Here is a 26,691-nt window from a genome sequence, read left to right as displayed (position 1 = left end):
CTGGTGATCCTCCTCTCGATACTAATGAAATGTTAATATGATCCCTCGAGAAAAAAAAGGAATCAATTTCCGCCTGGAATGATTGATGCCCCATCAAACATTTTGTAATATCCCTGGAAGTTTATACTGTATAAGTTTATACTTATACAGTAGAATCCTGGTTCGTGGCTTAAATTCAAGGTAAATGAGACTAAGGAAACGAGTTGGAAACTTGATGTCGAAGTGGGATTTAAATCACCCATTTCACATTTTACTTCATTGGGCAGTATGTGCCAGAGAGCAATACTGCAGCATCCCTTTGATAGCTCAGTCGCTCAAGCGGAGGACTGTAGTGGCGTCAGCAGGGAATCCTTAGGTTACTGGTTTGATTCCAGCTCGAAGGAAGGTGCTTTTCGTGTACTTTAATCAAAGAGTTAAAACAGCGAATCTGTTTTATTCAGACATTGATCAAAAGCTCAATAATCGACAAAGCAAAGGCTCCTGTTCCGAATTCAGCCCATGTCTGATTGTCTTGTTTTGGCCAAGATCTGACCTTTGAATTAAGGGACTACGCTGTCTGCTTTGTAATTCAAAAATACATACAAATGTCAAGTTTTTTGTAGATATAAAGGTGTTCTCTGTTTTCAAAGGATAGTTACTTAATTGGCATAATGATTTGGTATTGATTTTGTATCGTTGTATTATAAAGTTTGTGCTTTCTGTGTTTTTATCGTATTGTGAACTTATTTTTTAAACAAATGCTTACAAAGGCAAACACGGCACACATCTGTTTATACCAGCGGTGAATTGTACATTTTTTTTAAGTACAAGCTACTGTGCACTTCTGGAAGTATAACAGGTTCGATATAAAGTGGCAAAAATATAAAAGGGGAAAATACCCCAGACTGCATATAAAGCCCTCGTTGTGACTGTTTTAGATAAAATGGCGTACTATGCACGAAATGTTGCAGAAACACAATCTGATATTTTGATACAGGTAGGCCAGTGCTTCCAAAGCATGCAGGTGTAGAACAGGACTTAATGCATTTTTATACAAAAATTTGTATTCTATATTCTGGTCGCTTGCAGATAAGAATGGCATATGTTTAGCAATAATATTATTTATGGTACCTGAAAGTTTCAGGTTGTTGCACAAAGCTAAGGTATGCGTATACGTGATCTGACAACTGGAATCAATTTCCTGTCGTTAAACTCTGTTTATTTTTAAGTTGAGGCCCGGTTCTGATTTTTTAAAGTGATATCTTTCCTTCCTGTCGTGGAAGTCACACGATGTGAGCAATTGTTTTTTTTACGTTGCGATCCAAAGAGCCTCAGACGCACAGTCTAACAGTAACCAAACCAGAATGGATTCTGCTGGGAGCCGGGCTGAGCTCATTCTCACTCCCTGTGCTGAAAACAGAATTATTTATTCCCCAAACATCGTCTACAGATCACTTGTGCGCTTTTAACCTTCTCGGAGCTACAGGCGAGACTGATGCTCATGATATGAAAACACCCGCTGGAACACATTCTCTAACTCTCACAATCGCGACAGACTTCGCTTTTTAAAAAAAAAGTAGATATAGCCCTGAAGAAAGCATTAGCTTTATCAGTTTTTACATTAATCTATTTTGAATCAAAGTTTGATTTTTTTATTGCATTTTACATTATAATTATAATAATCATTATTGCTTACACTTATATAGCGCTGTTCTGGAGTCAGGACCTCGGTTTTACGTCTCAGCCGAAGGACGGCACCTGTTTACAGTTTAGTGTCCCCGTCATTGTACTGGGGTATTAGGACCCGCATGGACCGCAGGGTGTGCGCCCAGCGACAAAAACCAGACGTGTGTCGGGCTCGGCTGCGAGCAGGACAATGACGTCACGGGGACAAAGTAGAGGAAATCAAAACGGTTCTATAAAAGACCTGTGTCAGCTGTTGGTTTGCACTCTGGACTCTAAATCCTCCGATCTGATTTTAAATCTCTCTAATACCTGAGCTGCGGCTTCTTCCGAGTATTTATTCTTACTTATTATGTGTAAGTGTATAGATGAAACCTTTCATATATTGTTCAGTTTAAATCAAAATGCTTTACTAATACAAAAGAGAAGTATAGTATGAAGGATGTGACAAATTTATGATTTCTTGGAACAAAACGGTTTTAATTTGTGTTTGAAATGAAGCGGAATTTTAGCGCGACACACAAACCCTTTGTCTTTTTTAGAGTGATTTTTAAACAGACAAAAATGTAGAAAACGTGTTTTTTTAGTCCTACAATAGCAGGGTCAGTGACGAAATGAATAACGCGTCAGGCATCGCGTCAGAAAATTATAGGTTCGACTGCCGTCTGGCTTGTTGAGTTTATACCACTTACATTCTTTTATATAAATGAACTGCACCTGAAAGCTATAGAAAACACTTTGGGTAAGTTGTCTGGAGCCTCATGCGAATTTCGACAACTTACCCAAAACACTGTACTGTCTGGAGATCAGCTCCAGCTCTGAACTCAATTGCAATGAAAAACCATGCGTAACAAAACTGGAGAACAGCTGAACTTGTGCTCAGTTCGGTGATGAGGGATCAGAACTGTCCTTGTTGTAATTAGCACGAACTGCACAGGCTCTGAATCAGACCATGTCAATTAGTCTGATCAGTGTAGGACACGTTAATGTAGAATTATTAATAGGTTTATTAGTTAGTTAGTTCAGGTTTACCCACCTGAACTAATGTAGAATTATGACTTGGTCTGTCTCTTGTTTGTATATAAATGAATGTCTCTGACAACTTAATGTTAGTTTTACGATGTAGGTCAGGCGTTGACATATGCACGAGTATACGAAATGTCTCACTCCTAATTCAACTCATGTTCTATACGAGATTTGCGATTCCTCCTGTTTCTCGTACATACCATATCAGAACAGAAGCCCGTGTCACCCAGCTGTGATTCAAGATCGACTCGCATCTTTATCCCTTTTTTGTTCGTGATAATTATTTTCTTTAGTTATGATCAATATTGAACTTTTTCGAAATGAAATGACAATAATCAAACATGCAGGCAGATTTTTGAAAAGTATTCGGAATTGACAGGGTGCCCCTTTGGAACAGTCGTCAGAAAATGTGAGAAAATGAAAGTTATGTAAGCTCTCACACAAAGCATTGGAGATTGGAATCTGAGTGTAAAAAAGCTACCTGTCTCCCAATGATAGGCAGGGATACACACCATGACTCGAATAGACTCAGCGAACTTTAACACCTATGATATTACGAGTGCTTTGCACGTGTCGAATTTCAAGAAGGAACTACTACAGCAGTTGTGGACATAATTCATTACCACCGGCAAAGTCCAATGCCGGCAACATCTGAGAAAATAATGTTTACTCATGGATTTTGGTCTTTGAATGGCTGGTGGGAAAATTCATTTATACTCCTGTTGCACCCTCAGCTGAAACATGTTAAAATAACAACGCAGATTTGTTGGAGAACCTGACAAGAATTATTGGGTTAGCACTGTATGTATTCTGGTATATTTACTTTAATTTTAATATAAATGTAAACATGCATGCTATATAATCTATTGTAATTTTAAAATATGTTAGCTGAGGATGCGAGGGGGGCTATTATACCTTGTGAAACACGCAAGGAACTGTAAAAAAGGCTGGTATTTGAAAAAAATTGGCGATCACAAGAAAACCACAATTTATGTGGTATTATCATCAATATCCTTCAAATGAAGGATTTAAAGAAACTATGAAAAAAGCAACAGTAATAGCAGAGGATTTTGATTTTTGCTCTTCAAGTCAGTAGATCGACGTAGAGTTGCGCCCCTACAAACAGCACAAAGGAAGAGACCCACCTCTTTCGTTATTGCTGTTTGTGCCGGTGAAAGTAGCATTTGTGCTATTGAAAGCATCTCGGAAGATGAAGGTGCAGTCACTTCCACATGTCATGATATCATTAGATCCGACGACAAGAGCTGAAGCCCCCTGCATTTTCCAAGCCAGCAATGTGAGGAAGAGGGCCATGGAGGAAGGTAGCGTGGCCGAGCGGTCTAAGGTGCTGGATTTTAGGCTCCAGTCTCTCTGGGGGCGTGGGTTTGAATCCCACCGCTGCCGAATGTTAGTGTTTTAAGACCTGCAATACGATCAGTAAAAGCGCTTTTTGTTAGTCTGCGGGAGGTGTTTAGAGATAGACTTTCTAAAAGACAGGCTTAACATCAAGGCAGAAAAAATATTTTGTTTTCTCAACAGAAATTCTCTTTGGCACGTTCAGCTTTATGTAGGGAACAACATCTGCCAAGATCACTTTTGAGGCAGTGCACATGATAGTGTACCGGCAAGTACATTTAATATTGGCTGTGGTGGTGAGCTGCTTTTGTCTGTGAAACTTTTAATTCTTCACGCCGAATCGTTGGCAGGGGTAATAGCTTATCTTTGAACATAGCGCTCCATCAGAAATACTTTGTTCGTGCTCAAAAGAGATCAGAGGATTAACTTCATGAATTCACGTAGCATACCTTACAGGAAAAAATTAAAAGGGGAATTGATTGTGCTTCCTGATGTTGTTCCTGTGGTTTCTTTGGATACAGAGGTGAATGTTCTTTGACATTCTGCTAGAGTATCCACTGGGTGGGCTTTATCAATCAGCTCGGATAGGTCATCAGTGCTCCGTCTCCGGAAAATAATCAGCACTGTCGTTTTTTCCTGTGCTGTCTTTTAAAACATATAAGATCACGAGTTTACAGATTTCTCCAAATAACAACTATACATTTTAACCCAGCGGTTAGCATTCCTTCAATCCAATAGTTTTACTCCTGGTAAAAAGCAGCGAAATATATAGAGAGATGATATTCAAATATTTCAACATTCTTATTGGATTACCTGTATGGATATATCGCTCAGAATTCCTAATATGATTTTGAGTTCAGTTTTGCTTTACTTCTTTCAGAGTCTTTTATTGACCTTGCTGAAGCAGAGAAGTGACATAATCACAAATGCGACCTACCTGTGCTGCTGTTTTTGGTTAATAATGATTAAAAAAAACAGCTCCTTGCATTAAGAGCAAGAGCAACCAACACGCTTGCTGGTTGTGTTTGGTATTTTCCAGGGTGCTCTTCCTCAGCTGCAAAGTTATTTGGCGAGCAAAGAACTCTGAGAAGGAGTCTGAATCCGTCAACAACACAGGAATTCTAAGATCGCACTGCCGTCTTGTGTACAGAGATCTGCTTTTTCCTTATAGAGTTTTTTGGTATTTAAGAACACGTATCCTACCTTGAATGCTAATTTCAAAAGATATATTACCGGATCACAGATTTTCTTGATTTGGGGATGCACTTACTGGGATTCAAACCCGACTCAATTATTTAGAAGGCACCTATATCACCAACGCACTTCTGGGAAACACCAGCACATTTCCGCAATCCTCCCTCTCACCTACAAAGTTATGAAGAGACAGACGTCCAATGAAAACTAATTTGATTCACTCAAGGCTCCGCTATTTTATTGTGATGTCATTTTAATTAATGTTAGCTGTGATAAGGTGTTGTTTCTGTCTCTTAAAGTTTAAGTCTGCTCCTTTCTTCCTGGTTTAGAAATAACATGTTTCATGATTGTTTACAAACACCACTATCAATTATTTGTCCAGCTCTAACGCCTGTGTGCGTTGACAAGGCATCTCCAAAGGACATATTAAATAACATGATCCTTCCTGTTACCATTCCTGTGGTTGGAGCGTTGTTTCGCCCTTTTTCGTTCTTCTACAATATTTGCAGACAGGACTTTATCACTCGAGTTGTACAAAACAAGTCGGTCCATGAAAATCATCTGTACTGCTGTTGTTCTTTGCGTAGTTTAATCAAGGTAGTCGAGTGAGGAGGTAAAAAAGCACCCCCCTTCGATAAATCAATCATCGTCACCTGTGTGACTGGATATAAAAATAACGGATTCATTTTAACCAATCTCTGGAAGCTTCGATGCGGTTATTTTTCCTTCCTTATTTCTTCATTCCTATGAATTTACTCTGTAGTAGAGGAAACGCAAAAGTGGGAAACTGCAGGCATCCTTCGTTAGTGGTGGATTGTGTTCAGAGAGCATCAGCACATCTCAGTTCCGTTAATAAGTCTGTTGGGGATATACCTCAGTGGTAGAGCGCATGCTTCGCATGTATGAGGTCCTGGCATCTCCAGGTGCTTTATATTTCTGTGCTCACATTGCAATCTTCTGTTGAATGTGAACTCTTTGCTCATGTTCATAGAGAGCCAAGTTCACACAATTAAACTCAGGCACACTCGAAGTGCTACGGTGTTGCTCTGCTGTTTTAAATGTACCTCTAAAGCATTTAGTTCTGTTAACTACCAAATGATTTGAACTAATTTTATATCATATTCAGGAAATCCAGAGGTCTTTAGATATGTTGTGGCTGTTGAAGAAGACACCTTTTGAATCTCACCCGGGATTTCTTGAGAGATCATTCAGTGAGCGAGTCCTCCCTCTGGACTCCACACTGAGCTGAAAACTGCGCGAATTCCATTGTACAACGGAGAAAAAAACTGATGGACCAAACAACGACATTTGATGATTACAAGAAATTCAAGAAACACAACAGTCCGAACACAGGTTTGAATCCCGAACGCTTAATTTAAAAGACAAAGACCTGTAAACTCTCTTCGTGTCTTACAGTTTATGATATAAAAAAAATCTTACTTTCAGAATAATTTCTTGCTGCTGATAGACTATTTATTGAATTTTAACAAAATGTTTTTTAATTTTTAACAAAAAAGTGTGCACACTTATAGAACCAAGGCATTGAAAGTTTTTTTTAATTGTTGTTCCAAAAAATGTTCCATTTGTTTTCGTTCTTAATGTTCTTAATGTTGTTGATTAAAAGATCTTATTAAATGCGAAAAAATCTGAATGTGAAAAAAGGTCAAAATGCTATTGAAAAAATCAGTAATGTGAGGAAAGATGAATTGTGGGAGCCCCTTACCTCCCCATGTCATGCTGTATTTCTCACTCATTCTACTGGGAGTGGTGCCGTCGCTTCTGGATAAAGTCTGTCAGTGGTCATTCCAGACGGGTCAGGTACTGTATGACTGCGCTTCGGCACAAGAAGAGACATGTGACTTGTGAGGATCACGACATTCACTGTCCAGAGCCCGGATAGCTCAGTCGGTAGAGCATCAAACTTTCAATCTGAGGGTCTAGGGATCAAGTCCCTGTTCGGGTGTTTGTGCTTTCCTTAAGTGTATTGTGAATTTAATTAGCAACAGGTGACTGTTCTCAGGCGGAAGATGTAAACAGCTTAATGTTCGTGTTAAATAATTTTTTTTAATTCAATTAAACGGGCACAGTTAAGACATTAAATATACATATACATACTGTATACAGTACAGTTTGCATACGGTAATATGTTTATGTTACGCGATTAAAAAATAAATAAATAAAAATGAAAAGTCCAGCACCAGCTGGATTCAAACACACAACCTGCCAGTTGGTAGTCACGCACCTAGACCAGTAGGCTACAAGACAGCTCACCTGATCAGGCAGGCGAAACAGCCTTACACAGCCCTGCCGCAGTACACGGATATAATCATACCGTTATTAAATTCTTTAGATACGCGATTCCATATTATATACAGCCCTACACAGCCCTGCCGCAGTACACGGATATAATCATACCGTTATTAATTTCTTGAGATACGTGATTCCATATTATATTCCCTTTTAATCAAATTCTAAAAGTATGCTTGTTGACTCCGGTATCACGTTAGTTAAAGACTTCGAAGCTTACAACGTTTAGGGAGAAATGGAATACCGGTGTGTATTTTTCCTTGTGATATTTTAAGCTCTAGTTGAATGATAGGTGTCGCATTTTAAATCATTTTCGTAGCTAGAAATTATGAAACGCCCTGTTAAAAGCAAGGAAGTTTTTATGCCCATTGAAGTAAAACAAAATGCCTGACAAAGTATGGCTTGGACAGATTCCAAGTGCTTGTACAAATGTGCTAAAGAAATTATACTTTGAGTATACAGCTTGTCCAAAGTCATCCATTATTAATACTATTAGTAATATCTTCAGTAAAGGCTTTGATGCATAAATATTTCTGATAAAGGTAGGTTGTGTACTTTTGTCCAACTGAGCAATCTTGCTTTCATAAAATATACCAACATTTTAATGACTGATGATTAACATGCTGTAATACACAGTTCAAAATTAAAGGCTCAAATGCTGTACATGAGAGGTTAAGCTCCCCCTGGCGGTTTTACAAGGCGACGCCGGATAGTTAGTCACGTGACACACGTGAAATGCGTGATACCGCGTGATACCGTGACACGGCAACCGGGGTATGCCGCGAAATACCTCACCCATTTTGAATGGCTGCATCTGTAGCTGTACTGTAAATATTTTAAAAGTTAATCACTTGTATTTTCTTTAGTGTTTCCTTTCACAAACCGAAAATGTTCAAGACTATTTTGTCACCACACTCCACGTAGATAATCACAGGAAAAGAAAAGGAAACGCAGTGAGGAGCTCACACAGTGAGTACTCTTGAATACAACAAGAGGAAAGGCACACTGTACATCTGCGGAGCATCACGTCCGAGTTTACAGTGACAGCAGAGATTGGAAGCGAAGTAATTTTTTATCACTCGCTCGCTGAACGATCTCTCAACATGTGTCTAATAATCACGTTCAGAAAGGTGACGATACATTTTTATTTTAACTAAGTAGCCTTAATGGCAACACAGTTGTAGGAGTCCGGCTTTTCTTATTTCTTCTGCAGAACCACCGGTATCGGAATATACTGATCCGCAAAATAAGCGCTTTCGGTTTCTGATCGTTTTTATTGAGCGCTGCTCTAAACTTTATATTTGCTTTTGCTGGTTTTCCTCATTAAAAAAGTCATTTCTCTAATTACATGATTTCATGATCAACGAGGAGAAAGAAATAAAATATATAATTCATTATAAGAACCACAGGCAAGATGGCTGGTGGTCTAAGGCGTTCAGGTCGCAGTGAGACGTTTGTTCAAATCGTACTTCTAATGAGTACTCTTTTTCTCGTTAGAGTAGAAACGATAGAAGCCGTAAGTGGGAAAAAATCACAACATCTCGCATTTCACGTGTTTAATGTTAACTGTCTCAGTGGTTGCCTCGGTGATTGATGGCTCTTCTCCCTCGCAGGGTGACGGCAAACTTCTTCAGAGAGGGAGTCTCCCACGCACGGCATTTCTTTATCAAGAGCCGAGACAACAGAAACAGACTTGCGAACAAGCGCTCCTCGTTAGTACAGTGCTGAGTACCTATGCTTGTTGCGCGGGAGACCGGGGTACTTTTCTGTGACAGGGCGCTGGTTAAATTTTTTAACAACTTGACTTCATTTAGAAAGTGTGTACTGTGTACTAAGTTTCGGACTAGTTAGTGCAGTAGAATATGGAGATCATCTCCAGCTCTGAGCTCAACTGCAACAAGCAGTCGTGCTGAACAAAGTCAGAGCCTAGCTTAACGTGTGCTCAGTGTGGTGCTCAGGACTCAGGGGTATTGTTGTGGTTATAATTACCACAAACTGCAGGGGCTCTGAATCAGAACATTTCAATTTATCTGATCAGTAAATTAAAATGCAGGACACGTTAATATAGGATTATTACTGTGCCTCTGCCCTGTTTGTATATAACCCAATGTCCCTCACAGTTTACAAGATACCAGTAAGGACACTTAACTCTTAATTTGTTACTCATTGCAAATAGTCCCAAAACAAGCACGTCCGACAGCTGCGGGGTTGAAGGTGAACATGTATCGTATTCTAATGGCTTCTATTTCCACTGATGAATGAGACAGATTCATGAGGAGATCCTACGCACAATTAAGCGAACACATCGCTATTTCGGTCTGATGTAGAAGCTCCATTTGTGTCAGCAGTACTATAAATGTAAGTCTTATACACTTTCAGGGGCTGCATCTGTAGCGCTTCATCTAAGAGGACTGTTTTACTTTACCGCACGGTTACATTCACCCACCCAATTTATTCTCAGAATACCCAATGGCTCAATAACCCTGTTTTCCCCTGGGAACCACCAGTGTACAGTCCCATACCATTAAAAAATATAACAAATATATTAAATTAATATATTCAATTAACAAATATATTCAATGAACTGTGTAACACAGAGCTGGAAAGGTGAAACCAGGATGGCTGAGCAATCGAGCAGCCAAAACTGTCGGCCAGGATGGCTGAGTGGTTAAGGTGTTGGACTTAAGACCCCATGGGCAAATGTTTATGTGGGTTCAATCCCTGCTCCTATAATTTGCTTTTGAAGTGACAGAACACTTTGAAGATTTACACTCTATTAAAATATGGATTTACTAAATTTCAGTTCTCTTCACTCCCTGGGATAACTGAACTCTCACAATCGCATACTGAAGGCTTTGCATGCATTAGCTGTGATACAGCTCCTAATTAAGACAGAATGAAACTCTATCAATAATAAGTGACGTTTTAAATAAATGCGTATTGATAAACTTCATTATTAATAAAAGTGGTGTGACGGGAAAGCAAATTAAATATTACAATGATATTCCAAGCAACTGTTGTGTGCCGGAGCCAAATGTCATCCACTGTAGGCTTTGTAAATTGTTTAAAAATTGTAAGTGAAGGTCAAAACTTATTGTTGAGATAATCAACAATTTGTTGATTCCTGCAGTTACAGATTAAAATGTGAGAAGATTTTCTCTGGGTTTATCTCTGTCCGAGTGCCTGATGTGAATATGCTGAACGTAGTGTCTTTGATTTATGTACTCAAACAACCAAAGAATCTTATTCTCGTCCTCCTATGGTTTGTCAAACATGATTTTTTCAAATTGGGTGTGATTTTGTTTAGTCTTTCGCTCCTGTACTAGAGCAGTAATGTTTCTAGACGCGCATGAACATGTCACATTTCTACACGTAGATAACACAAGATAACACGTACACAAGAACGGATGTAACAGTACAGGACATACAGTGAGGAATTCGCGCAGCTTTCAGCTCAGTGCGGAGTCCAGAGGGAGGACTCGCTCGCTGAATGATCGCTCAGGAAATCTTGGTTGAGATTCAACAGGTGCTTCTTCAACAGCTACGACAAGTCGGAAGACTCATTGAAGTCCGAAGAGATCAGCCTCTGTGACGCAGTGTCCAGTGACACTAACTAACTGTTCTACTGTTCTCTGCTAATGTAAAGGGTGAATGTTGATTTAGGTGAATGTAAGGTTTCTTTCTTGTAAAATATTTTCGACATTTTTTGCTGCTGAAAATTAATCTTGTGCATTTGAATGAATTCTGAAATTGTCACCTAATTCTATACATTGTTTCATCAGATTAGAACATTTAGAGGAGCCCAATTGCATTAATTACTTGCATAGTGATAGTATTTCTTGCCGTTTAAATACTTCAGTCAAAACTGTAGAGAAGTTGCTCCTCTTTTCACCATTATAAGAACTGTGATGCACCAGTATTATTTACTCTCATAAAAGTATTGTAATTGTATTGTTCTGTTCCGTTACAGTCTTGTGTGACACAAATCTTCTCTTTTACTGCACTACACTTCTTCAGAGGCCAGTTCAGCACACAAGGATCCTCAGTCAAACAAACACTGCAATCACTTGATAAATGCCATTTCTCATCCTTTCTCTTAGTGTTGGTGCTACTATTGTATGCAAAGGAGGCGACTTGACAATGAAAGGTGTAATCATCTTAAAGAGAGTCTTCATGAAGGAGTGTATCGGCAAGCTCTCATCTGGTAATTGACCGGGCTTGTGAAGAAACCAATCTCATTCAACAACCATACAAATTGCACAGCTTAAGGCACATGAACACAATTCGTTGGCTAACTGACACAAAACAATGTCACTTCACATTATCCGCAAAGCTGTTTTGCTTGTTGACCACCTCTTCCTACAGTATATTACAGTGAGCACATACTGTATATTTCAGTTCCTTCTCTTTTATTTTTCTTACTATTTTACTGTCCCTTTCCCTCATGTGGAGATGTATCCACAGCCAAAACCCTGTGTTTCGCCCTACGTTTGTGCCAGTTTTACAATTGGTGTAGGAGCCTGCCTTACAGAGGTCCAGCGGCACAGTTGGTCAGTGTGTGGTATGCATGTAGCTGTGCATAGTGGAGTTATAATGAGGTTGTATGTTCAAGCCTTCCCTGGAACGTTTTCCACCCATAAAAAGTTAATTCGCCGAAGTAGTTTCACTGTGACTTTGCAGGTAAAATATTCTTAATGAGAATAATATTTCATATGCGATAAATAACTGAACTAGAAAATATTGGAAAGAAATGGCTTGTCACACTACTCGCAGCAGGCACTCAGACAGAGAAATGTCCTGTCATTAAAGAAAATTCATGAAGAAGAGGAGTGACATCATTGCAAAGGCGATATTTTCTGATGTCTGTTTTGGTTAATAATCATTTGCGTGGGAATTGCTTCTGTCATTATTACTAATACTGATAAAAACAGAGAACTCACAGCTCTCTGGACGTTGGTCTGGACTCTAGAAAGTCTTTTTATTTGCAAGCGGAACTCAACACCTGTTGATGGGTCACTTCTGTCAGACACATCAGTGGAACCCAAGCCCACCTACACACACATTCACACACACTGATAGATATACTGTACACCTACACTCTCACACACATTTACACTCACAGACACATCACACCTTTATACACACAATAAGACACTCACACACTCACATATATACACTCACAGACTCACAGATACACAAATAGACACTATATAAGCACATAGACACCGCATACACTCTTAGGTACAGATACACTATAACTAACACTAATGCAGATACTGCTAATATTACAACAGTAACCCTATCACCAAAACTTACACTATCATTGTTACTAACACTGACAAAAACTACTACTAGACTAATTATACTTATAATAACAGTAATACTCTCATGAAAATTAACATGATGATGATGAGTGTTAATACTCTGACACTAACACTATACGTATCACTAATATTACATAAATACTAGCATTAAAACTAAAACTATCAGTAATGCTATCATCATTAATACTCACATAGACACTACACACACTGACAGACATGCCCACACATACACTTACAAATATAAAACTACACACTGACAGACACCACACACTCATGGACACAAACCATACACACACATTCTCAGGCATGCATTCACAGAAACAAATAGACACTACACATACTCACAGACACACACTTATAGACACCAAACACTCAGAGACCCCACATGCTCACACACTAACAGACACAACAAGCTCACAGACACAGACACCACACACTTCCAGACACGCACCCACACACGCACAGATACTACAAACACACTTATCTACAGATTCACAATAACTAACACAAATATAAATACTACTTATACTTCAACAGTAACACTATAATTATAATTAATATTAACATGAATATGAACATTAAAACTAAAACAATCAGTAGTGCCACTGTCATTAATACTCACATGAACACTAGCATTAAAACTACCAGTTGTAATCTCACTAATATTAACATGAAGACACTGATATTAGTATTAGTTACTACCCGTGATGTTACATCGCTCTCTGTGACAAATGCGAGACACTTATACGCGAGGAGTGACGGGGCGCCTGTCGCCTTGGTTACCATTCTTATGATTTATAAACACTGGAAAAATGCATTTAAACTGTTACTTACATACATTTATGAACTTGAAATATCATTTTCTAGCTCTAGGATACAGTTACCTAAATAATAATATGAATAATCATTGTTTAATTTCGGATCGAACATTATTAACCCTAAACGCACTATGTTAATTGGTCGATACAGTCTTTATTAACTGTTTTCTAGATACTTAAACAGGGTCAAGAGAAGAATTAGTACTCACCAATCGGTGAAGTTAATCGATTTTTCTACGGTTCTTCAGTTGAAATAATTGGTTGTCGATAGATAAGTGATCAATAACTCTTCTCCATGCGCTCCGTGCGCCTCCCGCGCTCTTTCTCTCTCTGATCCTGGCTCTCTGGCTGGTGTCTGTGACGTCACAGCGCTTATTCTGACAGAGCAGAGCGCGTCTCTGCTGCTTTTGTGTGTCTTTTTCATGAAAGCCAGAGGTACTCGAAGTGTTGCAAAAAGAAAAGCGTTTTTTTTAAAAAAAGGTGAGTGCTGATTTTTATTTTATACAGGAAACACTATTTAAATTCTATAAATAACTGAGAAATAATAAAGCAAGGAAAACATGATATATGCAAAAATACAATTTGATCACATAATTTACTTCATTACCTCTGGTGGTTATATGTTTTTTTTCTGTTGTGTTTTTTTCTCTTGTACATGTTTCTGATCTTCTGGGTGTAGTTAAATTTGTAAATTCTATACGTTTAATAAAGTTTTAAAAAATAGCGCATCTCTGCTGGAGGAGACTCCTGGTTTTCATACAAATATAACATCTCCAAAAAAACTAAGAAGAGAGTGAAGAGAGGCGATTTACAACAGTTGGAGAACGAGAGCGAGAAACCGAGGAATGAAATTCATTAAACAGAAAAAAAATAGTTTACTTCACAGATTAATGCGTTACAAAGCGTACCCGTGTGGAGCAGTAGAGAACGAGCACGAGTCCCTCAAATAAGCGCTTTTATGGGTTTTACACGAATCTTCAGAGTAAAAGAGCCAGGAGGATCAGACTCCTGATTCTGGAGGTGTATACTGTTTTTATTTCCACCAAGCTCTCACTTCTATAGGTAATCTGATGATTTCACTTAACTGTATAACTGTTACAAGACTTCATCTAATTGTACATTTATAAGACTGTCTGTGAGACACTTGTGAGAGCAGCTGAATCCCAGGGCTGGTGTGGAATCACACACAGACAGGTCTTATTCTTTGTGATCTGAGTCCCACTGCTCAGAGCTACAGACTGGTCAACTGGTCACTATTTTAGTCACAACCATCAGCCTTTGGCTACTAATAATCAATATACTGATCAGAGTGTCAATACTGGTGTTTATTACATAAATACAAAGATAATTCCACACTCACTTGTGTTATAAAACACTTAAAAAACATGTTTGGAAGCTGATATACAGTAAAGAAAGTAATACCGAAGGGCTGGAAGTCCTGGAAAGGGTTAATAAAAGCTTCTTGCTTCTGCCCTGGAACAGAGCCCACAGCTGCCAGATCAGTGACCCCTGAGCCCAGTTCACAGAGAGGAGAACCAGGAGCTCTTTTATGTCTCTAAGAGGGCTGGGAGAAAGGAGAAAAGGGGGAGATGTGACTTGAGTCCAGGCTGTTCTGTCTGATATTGTTCATGTAGCAGCACTGATTGTCTGATTCACTTCCTTTTCTGTAGATTACAGCCTGCGAAAGATGAAATGAAGTTCTTGGTTACTCTTGGTCGGTGCAGAAGAAATACTGCCAGCTGGCAGGAAAATGACAGTATTTTCTTTAACTACAAACATGTGAGTTGTGACAAGCAATGGGAATATGTCCTTGTGCAGCTGTTAAACAAAGGGCTGGTGGGTCAAACGCACTCAGGGACGCGCTTCAGATTGTGATGATGTTAACATAATCTCCGCTAAAAATTGAAGGGATTTCTTCGCAAACCCTCTTGAATGTTGCAGGAAATCGTGTTTTACTCATGTGGAACTACAACAAGTAAACAATTAAGTACCTAAGTCAAATTGGCTGTCGGGAGAATTCATTTATACACCCGTTGTATCCTTAGCAAAAATATTTTAAAATTAGAACACAGATTTGTTGGAGAACTTGACAATCTTTGACAATTATTATTAAATGAGCATTATACAAATGTGCGTTGATATTTTTAATATGTACCTTAATTGTAATATATATAAACACAATTGCTTTGATATGGATGTTCATTTGAAGGATTTGAGGAAACTATCAAGGATCGCAGAACAACCAAAGATACATTTGGGCATCTGCTATTGGTAAAGATGAAAGAGTACCGTAAGTGTGAAGCTTGCATACACACGAGAAAAAAAAATCAGTTTTAATGCACTTCATTAAACTGATGGTGTGCTTATCAATCATGCATAAACTGTACATAGCAGAGAATGGTTTCGATCCATTAACCCTTTGCTGTCGGCTGTCATAGTGTGATTCAACACAACTGTTCTATCTTTGCTTTCTAAAAGTGCACCCGAGATGAAAAGTCTCAACGGTAAACGCAGACGTCACTTTGAACACTTGGTCTTTTATAGTACAAATATCACACTGTGCTCTATATGGGCGTGTCTTCAAGATCGTTGTGAACCAAACCTTCTGCTTTCCGAGGCAACTGATTCTTTCGTCGTTAATTCCCAAATCTTCAATGAGAATCAGTGAAACGAAAACCAAACATATGTACACACTCGCGTCCTAGCGTGAAAGAAAAAAAATGATGGAAGCATTTGAGAAATAACAAGAGTAGTCTGAACAGCTCCAGCCTATCAACTGCGCTACAAAGTGATCGCTACCTCCACACCCAGTTTACAACCCTGAAAATGATGCAGGAAGCCCAGCAAAGTTCTAAAACCAGCGGTTGAAAAGCGTCTAGATACATAAAATGACAATTTGTCAAACGTAAAATCTTCATCTTTTAAATATTGTCATCCATATATTTTCGTTTTTCTCTTTTTTACATAACACGCTTTCGAGAAATAGACTGTCTTGTAATGAAGGCTGCATTAGAAAATGTGTATCTAAATTAAAATCGGGTTTATGACTTTTGCGTTACTCAGCTTTCTTAGCACTTGGGTCTCGATTCGGATATTGCAATGAAAGCAACAGGGGAGTAAGTTTCCCTTTTCTAAATCAAAGGTGACCTGCTCACAAGGAAGTATAAAAACTTCAGCGTTTACTTTTTGAAGACCGCAAATTGTCGAAACACTGTTGCTTCATAAGCTAATAAGTAACGTTTCTGAGCACGCATTGTATAACTAATGCTGTTATTAATAAAAAAAAAACTTAAATTCACATAATGGAACTTAGACGGCTCAAAGGAGTCTATCCCTTGTATAACTTTACTTGCCCGATGAGTAGAGTTTTAAGCAACGGCAGCAGATGTAGCAGTAATAGCAACAGCGTAGAGTGTCACAATACACTCTATGAAAGAATTGCGGCTTCAGATCGTTTTGTTCTGTTGAAGCTACCTACAGGCTCTGAATTGCTGACATTGGCTGTGATCTTCTTTTTTCAGGTTTCATGAAATTCTTCACATATTTGAAATATTTCATTCGGGTTCGCCCAATACACGGTGCAAACCGTACCTGCAGCAGAATGCTGTGGCACATGAAGCCGTTTTGTTTATCGTTGTAAGGATTGCGGAGCGTACCACAAATCGAGCAAGCGAAAAGAAAATTAAACAGGAGTCACTTTTTGGATTGCTAATCCATTGTGCTCTGCTCGTCTAGGGTCAAATCCCATCCTTGTCATGGTTAAGGCATAAGACGAACATGGTATCACAGGCTGACAGCAGGAACACGTGGCCACAAGCTGCAGTACATTGGTTTGGGAACAGCAATAACTTTCCTGTGGAGACAGGTGAGCCGGTATTAATACAGCTCTTTCGAGTGGAAAGAGTAACAAGAACTGATTTAAACTTACCAGTTATGTTCAATAGCTAAAAACACAAATCCAACCTCTTCAGTGGTTGAATCTAAATTACAGAAGCCAATGCTGCCATCAAGGAAAAAATAAAATAAAATCATGAGTTATGTAGTTTTGAGACTAAATATCTGACTTTCAGTTTGAAGCGGTACAATGGATTCCAAGGCACATTCGTTCTTGATTCAGGATATATATGAGTGTGATAATGGTTAAGACTGTGTTTACATGAGGAACAAACGGTAACCTTTTCATTCCGAGAAGAAAGTGAGTATGCATTTCTCAGCGTGCACATTGTCAGGAACACTAAACCCACAGTGCCAGCAAACCTTTCGATAGTCTGTAGGTACTGCCATTGCAGATGTAACAGGTTATTCATCCACACACATGATATCGTTGCTATCTCGTAATTAGGAGATAATTTTGTATTTCATAATTAGGAGAATTCTGGATTTTTTTCCTTGGTGGCAACAATATACTTCCGCAATAAATCATAGACTGCTTTCAAAATAGCTGCACCAGGCACTTGGACACAGAAAAACATAGGGATTTAAAATTCAGGAATATGAATGGTCAATTGCTTACAGTTGGGTTTTTTACGTTTCATATTTAGCGATTTGTATATCAAGTTTTTTTTTTTACAATCAGATGCCAATCTCTAATGCTGTGAGTGAGAGCTTAAGTAAATTTCCTTTTCTCACATTTTCTAACGACTATTCCTAAGGTGCACCCTGTCAACTCCTAATACTTTTTAAAAGTCTGCCTGCATGTTTGATTATTGTCGTTTTATTTAGAAAAAGTTCAATATTGATCATAACTAAAGAAAATTATGATTAAGAATAAAAATGATTGTATGAGAAGCAGGAGGAATCGCTTCTCTCCTATGGAGCATGAGCTGAATCAAGAGGGAGACATTTTGTATGCTCGTGCATATGTCAACGCATGACCTACATCGTAAAACTAAAACTAAATTAAAAACTAACATTAAGTTGTCAGAGACATTCATTTATATACAAACAAGAGACAAAGTAATAATTCTACATTTACTTGTCCTACACTGATCAGACTAATTGAAATGTATGGAAGCACGTTTCCGCGCTATGGTATCTCAGAATTCCGACAGCTGGCAAGACCTGAGTTCGAGCCAATGCAGTGAGACATGAACTAGGGTGGGAGCGGCGAGGGCACAAGCCCTACAACCCGAATCCGTTACAATAACAAAAGTACAGACAATGAAATATGGGCTATTTCGAAGTCGCAAATGTGAGATATAAAGTCAGAATTCTGTGTTTTTAAGTCGCAATTCTGAGATACCATAGCACGTTTTTTTTTACTCCCTGGCGGAAACGGGCTTCCATAGGTTCTCAGTGCTGTGAAGCAAAAGCAATCTCCGAAAAATCTGACAATTATTATCAGATTATGTCAAAAGCTGACCAGTATTTCTTTACTGGGAAGCAAAGAAATGCTTGTATTACACATTTTAATGTGACATGCAATTACACGTGAAAAATAGTAAAATTATTGTAACGCTTACGGCCGACAAGCACTGTGTGTAAGAGCCGGCGTACCAGAGCGGGTGACGTCACCGCCCTTCCCTGTGATAGCAGGACTACAGCTACTGGGCTGTAGCGAGATCTCTCTTTAGCTCACGGGGCTAGGTCGCTGCAGAGAGACGCGTAAGTCCCGGGTTCGAGCCCCGGACGGTGCAGGGGCCGACCAGATGAGTCAAGGGCGCCCGCCTGAGCCCCCGTTGCGTTACATTATTTTCATTGCGGTACAAGTTGATAGAACAGCCCCCTCGATAAAAGAAAGTGTGGACAGACGTGTCGCATGTTCTGTACTCTGTCTGACAGCGAGTTTAACACACTGTCCTTGGAAATTAGAAACGAATTGAACAATAAATTCATCTGAGCCAAATCTACACGTGTCGGTGATTTAATTCTGTCGAAATTACGTGGAACTCCTCCGCTGGGGTCAGATACACACGGGAAAGTGTTCAGGCGGCTTCACGGAGTCCCGCCTCAGACTGGAAGCAGGTTCTAATTAGACGCTGAGAACAATCAGGGTCTCTGTGTGTAATTGATTGTGTTGATTGAGCGGTAATGTGACCATGTGTGTGGTAGCAAGCCCTGCCAGTATAAAAACCTAGTCACCACGCTCACACTATATGCTCTCTTGCTTTGGTGGTTTACTTGTCTTACTCCTGTAGCAGTTTAGCGGGACGTCAATTTGGCGATGCGCTCATTCCTCTTTGTGCTGTGCCTGTGCGCAGGGGCTGGGCTCCCCGCACTGATCTCCGCCGGGCCGGCTGGCTGGGACTCTCGGGAATTAGCGCTCCAGGCCGACTTCCCAGCTCTTGAAGACGCAGCCCAGTCCTCAGTTAGTCATTGAAGAAAACAGAGAAGAGGTCGGAGTGGCCTCTGTCGTTCATCAACGATCCAGTCAGGCAGTACTCCTCTGTTAAGCGCCGTTTGTTCACATCGATTGGCTTTTTTTTGCCTTCATTTGTGCAAGTAGTAAAAGTAGACACCCCTTTTCCACCGTGACGCGGATTCGAATTGGGGTTGTTGCGGCCACAACGCAAAGTACTGACCACTATACGATCACGGCGAGTTACTGAGACACACACAGCTCCGCCCTTTTCCGCCCCTGAATAGGATTGGTGAATTGAATAGCACTCAATTCGCATCGAAAAGCATTGGCGAAGCTCAACGCTGGGCGACTGGGCACGCTTTCTCACCGTCTCCATAGTGTACTGGTTATCATGTTCGCCTCACACGCAAAAGGTCCCCGGTTCGAAACAGACTGGCTTCTTCTGTCGCCACGCACACTGTTTGGGGATTCACCTAGCGCTGTAATCGAACAGACCCAGTCACCTCTTAGTGTGGCGGGATCTGCACAGTGCATGTCGCAGCGCTTCCTGGTTTCACTTCAATGCGCATCCTGATGTCAAGTCGTGTGCCGTGCAGAGGCTCTGAAAGCGAGAGCAATGAAAAGGTGCATGGTGCTGTGAAAGAAGACACAGAGAAGTGAAAGGCAGTCCTTTCTCTAAGGAGGTAGAAGAAGAGCGACTCCCCATCAGGGAATCGAACCCCGGTCTCCCGCGTGACAGGCAGGGATACTTGCCACTATACTAACGAGGAAAACATCACTTTTTTCGACCACCGGCATCGTGTCCTGACCCACCATGCTGGAAGCCGACGCGTGCTGTGATTGCTTTACAGAGCAGAGATGACAACAGAGGAGCCGAGAGATCATTTCAGCATTTCGCAGCAATTCAGCTTTTCCAAAACACAAACGACCAACTCAGAATGACTTGCTTTTAACGCTTTCAAAGCTATCTTTGTGCAAGACGACTGCGCCGCCTAGCAGATACAAATGGGTTGTGGCATGAAAATGCAAGCGATGTTTATTTTTTGACCGGATAGGTGCGAATGGAGAACATCCGCGTTCATCAGTCTCTGTGGCGCAATTGGCGAGTGCGTTCTGCTGTTAACTATAAGGTTGGTGGTTCACACCCACCCAGGGATGCCCTCATTAGTATTGTCAATGTAAACACTGTCTCTGCTAAAGCTGAAACCGTAACTCTCTTTATATTTGCAGAAAATGCGAGTCTTTTGCTCGTGTCCAACAACAACACTTGAGACCGGGGAAGTCCAATAGTGATCAACACCGCAACTCCCCAGAAAACCATATTCACCCTTGGAAAAGTATCTTTGAATGGCTGGCGGGAGATATCATTTATACTCCTGTTGCGTCCTCTGCTAAAATCGTTTAGAAATACAACGCGGAATTGTTTGTTAGGTCAGCAATGTGAAGTTGGATGTTGATATTTTGATATATTTACCTTAATTTTAACATAAATGCTGTTCAATCTATGCTATACAATCAAACACAGTTATATTTTGAGTCTCATGCTGCTCGTTGTATGGATCCAAAAGAAAACTTTAAAGCTGATACATTTTTGATTGGAATTTGCATCTAGCTGCAATCGGTATCTTTTACTTTATGTATGCTAGTGGAAATATTTTTTTTAAAATGTTTTCTAAAGAAGATCTCATGAAGTATTGCCAGGACCCGCCTTTAGCGCTCAGTAGCGATAACACTGTTGATATAGATGGAGAAGAACTGTAAGATGAATTGATGATCTAAGCTAAAATAGCTCTAACACCCCTCCTGTAACAGTGTTCGTATTCATAGCAAGTAATATTCTTTTTCAACCCCGAACGTAGTTTTTGCATTAAGTGTTATGTAACCATTAGCGATTTTGGTAGCTTCTGGAGAGCGCACTTTTCCAAACTGAAGCCTATAAGAACATTATTCAAGACGCACCATGGCCCAGAATCGTTCATCGGGACTAGGATTAACATCAATTGAAAGTACTCCTAAATAAAAGATTTGACAGAAAAATTAAAAGTGTAGGCAAGTATTAAAACAACACCATAACTTTTTGACTTCCAATCTCTTTCCTGGTTCAGGCCATGTAAAATGACATAATCATTGGAGTCATGCCGAGGTTGTGAGTTTAAGCCTCACCTGGAGCAGCCTGGTTTTCTGTCTTGACAGGTAAACAGTGTTTTGTGTTATTTGCTAAATGAAGAGAGGATTGTGTGTTAATTGTGCTCCTCCTGGGAGAGGTCAGGATGAGAAGTTCACGAGGCTGGTGGTAAATATCCTGTCCAGGAATATCGGGGCTGTAGGGGGTCAGATCTATAGATGTAGTGAAGGCATTAGTGGAGATGGTGTGTTTGCTATCTGTGTGAGAGCTGGGCAGGAAGAATAATCTGTGGTCTGGGAAGAAGAGACCCTCGTTGGAAGAGCGGCGCTCCTCACAGGAGAGAATGAAAAATAAATCTTTTTCAGGGACCCTGATTTTTCTCTTTGGGGGAATTAAAAGCACTATTAGCAAGTGGCTTTGTGGCCCAACGGTAGCGCGTCTGACTCCAGATTAAAAGCTTGCATGTTCAAATCACGTCAAGATCAGCTCATGTGTTTGCAGGTTCTGCTGGTACCAAACCTGGAAATTACACCATGCAGTTGAGTTTTATCTGTACACCACATAGGTAATCTGAACGAAATAAAAGAGAAGTAGAGAACACGCAGTCAGGAGCTTATGCAGCGAATCATCTTGAACACGACAAGAGAAAAGGCACACTGCACATCCGCGAAACATCACGTCCGACTTTAGAGAGAGTAACATCAGAGAAAGGAAGCTTCAGACCTCGTTTTTATTACAGGTTCAAGCAAACCTGAAAGTTAGGGAGTGTTTGGTCACTTTTGTTTAAAAAAGTGTCTGAAGCCTGTAATTATAATTTGTCTTTTTTAATTGTGGTTAAAATCCACTCCCATGTACCAAGACCTACGGTATATTCATGTTTGTTTAAATGACTAACGCTATTGGACATTAGCTGGTGTTTTTGGTAACGATTTGCTATTTCATGCAGGAAAGAAAGGAAACCAGACCCAACGTTTGCTTTCAGGTGCGGTCTATTTACATAACAGACATCTATTTCTGAGGAGCCTGATTTAAATCACACAGCCCCGGTAGAAGTCGAATCGACAATCTTATAAACCGAAATCAGACGCGTTATCCATTAAACCACTAGCCCGTCACGTAACTGAATTGTGCTTTGGTGAGTTCAGCGCCGCTACTAGTAATACACCACCACATCTTAAATGTCTAAGTGAGAAACGTGTTTTCTACATTTTTATCAGTTTTAAAAAATCATCACTTTTAAACAGACAAAGCATTTATGTGTCGCTCTGAATTTCTAATTGATTTAGAATTCAAAGAAAATAGGGTTTTGTTCCACAACGGCGTGAAATTATCACGTCTTTCACTCTACGTCTCTCTAGTAGTAAAGCAGACCTTGCTAGGTGAGCATTTGCTCCGGTAAATTAGGTCACTTTGTAACGTGTAAAGGAGGCAGCTTGCTCAGCCGGCAGACTCAGGGCTTACTGAACGCAGGTGTCTCAGAGCGGTGTGTCCAAGCAGCAGTAAAAGAGGAGAATTCTGCCGGCGCCGTGGCTTAGTTGGTTAAAGCACCTGTCTAGTTAACGGAAATCCTGGCTCTGAATCCCAGCAGCCCATCGCCTGTGTTGCACTGGACACCCTGTAGATCATCAAAAGCACATTGAGCTCCTTGGTAATGAAATTGCCGGATAAAAGCCATTTCACATCCTTTCTCAACTTGCTCAGTGAGCAGGCTCACCGCACACCGAAGGAAGATGTGACAGAGAGGTGTGTCCAAGTGGCTGTAAAAGGGCGTGATTCACCAGTGCCGTGGCTTAGTTGGTTAAAGCTCCTTAGTAAACAGGAGATTCTGGGTTCAAATCCCAGTGGTGCCTGTCTTTGTGCACTGTTTATTGTTATAGACAAAATGCTTCTGCATTATGTTTAAAGGAAGTGTTCATTTCGTTTTTGGCACAACTTGTTTTTCAAGAAATCCACACATTGCGAAAGATAAAATGCTCATCTTTCTTATCAATGCAAAATAATTACTGCCAGCTGGCAAGAAAATGACGATGATTTTTTTAACTTTAGCCAGAAATCTGTGAATGTAGATGTAACGCTGCTCTGTAGAGGTGAAAAGGATCCGATGCAGATGCAGGAGTCGCAGGGAGGTAAGTAAACGTACCGAGCAAATCCAGGAGCTGAGCCGTAGTCCGAAGGCGAAGGTAAGTCGAAATCCGGTAAAGGCACTGGTGGCGAACAATCCAAAACGTGAGACAGAATCGTAGTAGAAAGGAGAGCTTCAGGGTCAAATCCAAAACAGGCAATGATAGCAAACAATCCAAAGGGCGAGACGAGATCCGAAGTCCGAAGGCAAAAGGTGCAGGCAGAATTCCAGGAAGGCAAAAGAGGGGTGAGAACGCTAGGCTGAGCAACAAGAAGAGAACCCAATACCGAGCAACGGGAATCAGGTGCGAATGGTATAAATAACCCGGCGTGCCGCACGGTAGAGCAATGCAGGTGTGTTAACTCGTGCGGCGGCGCTTGTTAGTAGTAATCCGCTGCTGGTGCTGATTGGCTCGCTTACGTGTTGATCTCCGCTGGCTGGTGGTCGTGACAGTACCCCCCCCTTCACGGGCGGCTCCCGACGCCCGAGACGGCCGATTAGGATAGTCCCTGTGAAAGTCACTGATTAGTGTAGGATCCAAAATATCCTTCTCTGGAACCCAAGATCTCTCCTCGGCACCAAAACCTTCCCAGTCGACAAAATACTGCAGGGTACCGCGGTTCCATCTGGAGTCAATGATCTTGTGGACCGTATAAGCCGGGCGCCCCTGAATGCGACGAGGAGGTGGCGGGCGATGTTGGGGAGCCGCAAGGGGCGAGCGGTAAACAGGTTTCAGGAGGGAGACATGAAATGAGGGGTGGATTCTGAGGGTAGGGGGGAGAGCAAGACGGAAGGTAACCGGGGTGATCCGGGAACGAATCCGGAAGGGACCAATATATCTAGGCCCAAGCTTTTTGGAAGGCTGATGTATAGGTAGGTTCCGTGTAGATAACCAAACAAACTGTCCTTTCCGAAAACGAGGGGCTGGTCTGCGGTGTCGGTTGGCGAATTTGGCGTGGCGCTGGGTTGACTTAATAAGAGCTGTCCTCGCCATTTTCCAGGTCCTTCGCAGTTTGGCAATATATTGTTGCACGGACGGCACTGCCGTGAGTGGAGGTGTGACAGGGATGAGGGTGGGCTGATAACCTAAAGAACAAAGGAAGGGAGAGAGACCTGTGGAGGAGGAGGTAAGAGAATTGTGGGCATATTCTGCCCAGGGAAGTAGTGATGACCAATCATCCTGTGAGCTGGAGGTGAAGGCTCTCAAAAAGGTCAGGAGGCTTTGATTGGTCCTTTCCACCTGACCATTGGCTTCAGGATGATAACCAGAAGTCAAAGATACATGAGTCCCTAGAGTTTGACAGAAAGCCTTCCAAAAGGCCGAGATAAATTGCGGTCCCCTGTCCGAGACAACGTCATCAGGCAAACCATGTATCCTAAAGACCTGTTGTACAAACAAAGATGCCATTTCCTGGGCTGTGGGCAATGCTGGGAGGGGGACAAAATGGGCTGCTTTGGAAAAACGATCGGAGACCACCATGATTACCGTATGACCCTGACTGTTAGGAAGGTCCGTAATGAAGTCAACAGCTATGTGGGACCAAGGGCGGTGTGGGATTGGAAGGGGGTGAAGGAGGCCAGCCTTCCTAGAGCGCGGAGTCTTGCTCCTGGCACAGACCGGGCAAGCCCGGACGTACTCTGCTGCATCAGATCGCATGGAAGGCCACCAAAAGTCCCTGGTGAGGAGGTCCAGAGTGCGTCTGCATCCCGGGTGGCCGGCAAACCGGGAATCATGTCCCCACTGCAAAACCGCAGAACGCAAGTTGTTCGGGACGAAAAGCTTATCCGGGGGGCAGCACAGAGGAACTGTAGTTCCGTTGAGGGCACGCCTGACCTGATCTTCAATGGAGCAATGAATTGCTGCCACGATTCTGTTAGGAGAGATGATTGGTTCAGGTGTGTCGTCCAGGTCTGGGGGGTCATGGAGCCGAGAGAGTGCATCAGCCCTCCCATTCTTCGAGCCAGGAGTGTAAGTGATGACAAAATTGAAACGAGAAAAGAAAAGTGACCAACGGGCCTGACGCGAGTTGAGGCGCTTGGCAGATTGAATATAGGACAGGTTCTTATGGTCCGTAATAATGACAAAGGGGTGCTGAGCCCCCTCCAGCCAGTGTCTCCATTCCTCGAGGGCCAGCTTGATAGCTAGGAGTTCCCGATTGCCCACATCATAGTTAACCTCAGCAGGAGAGAGCTTCTTGGAAAAGAAAGCACATGGATGAGGGAGGCGATCCTCTTCGAGGCGCTGGGAGAGGACTGCACCAACCCCATGGGCAGAGGCGTCAACTTCAACAATGAAAGGCCGGGAGGGATCCGGATGCCGTAGAAGAGGAGCGGAGCTGAAGAGACGTTTCAAGCGCAGGAATGCCTGGTTAGCCTCCGGATTCCATTTACCCCGACTAGGACGGTTGCGGGTCAGAGCCGTAATGGGCGCCACCACGGAGCTAAAGTTCCGGATG

At 41.3% G+C, this 26,691-nt stretch overlaps 1 non-coding gene across 1 annotated transcript; it reads left to right on the top strand.

The window, feature by feature from the left end:
- The first annotated feature begins 7,128 nt into the window (after window positions 1-7,128).
- Window positions 7,129-7,201, top strand: trnae-uuc (transfer RNA glutamic acid (anticodon UUC)). Its single transcript has one exon. It is a non-coding gene; the product is annotated as a tRNA-Glu (tRNA).
- The last annotated feature ends 19,490 nt before the right edge of the window (window positions 7,202-26,691 follow it).

This window comes from Lepisosteus platostomus, chromosome 5 (genome assembly GCF_059453375.1).
Source record: "Lepisosteus platostomus isolate fLepPlt1 chromosome 5, fLepPlt1.hap1, whole genome shotgun sequence".
Lineage (NCBI taxonomy): Eukaryota > Metazoa > Chordata > Actinopteri > Semionotiformes > Lepisosteidae > Lepisosteus > Lepisosteus platostomus.
The sequence above is the reverse complement of the archived record's forward strand: the minus strand, read 5'-3'. Positions and strand labels throughout refer to the sequence as shown.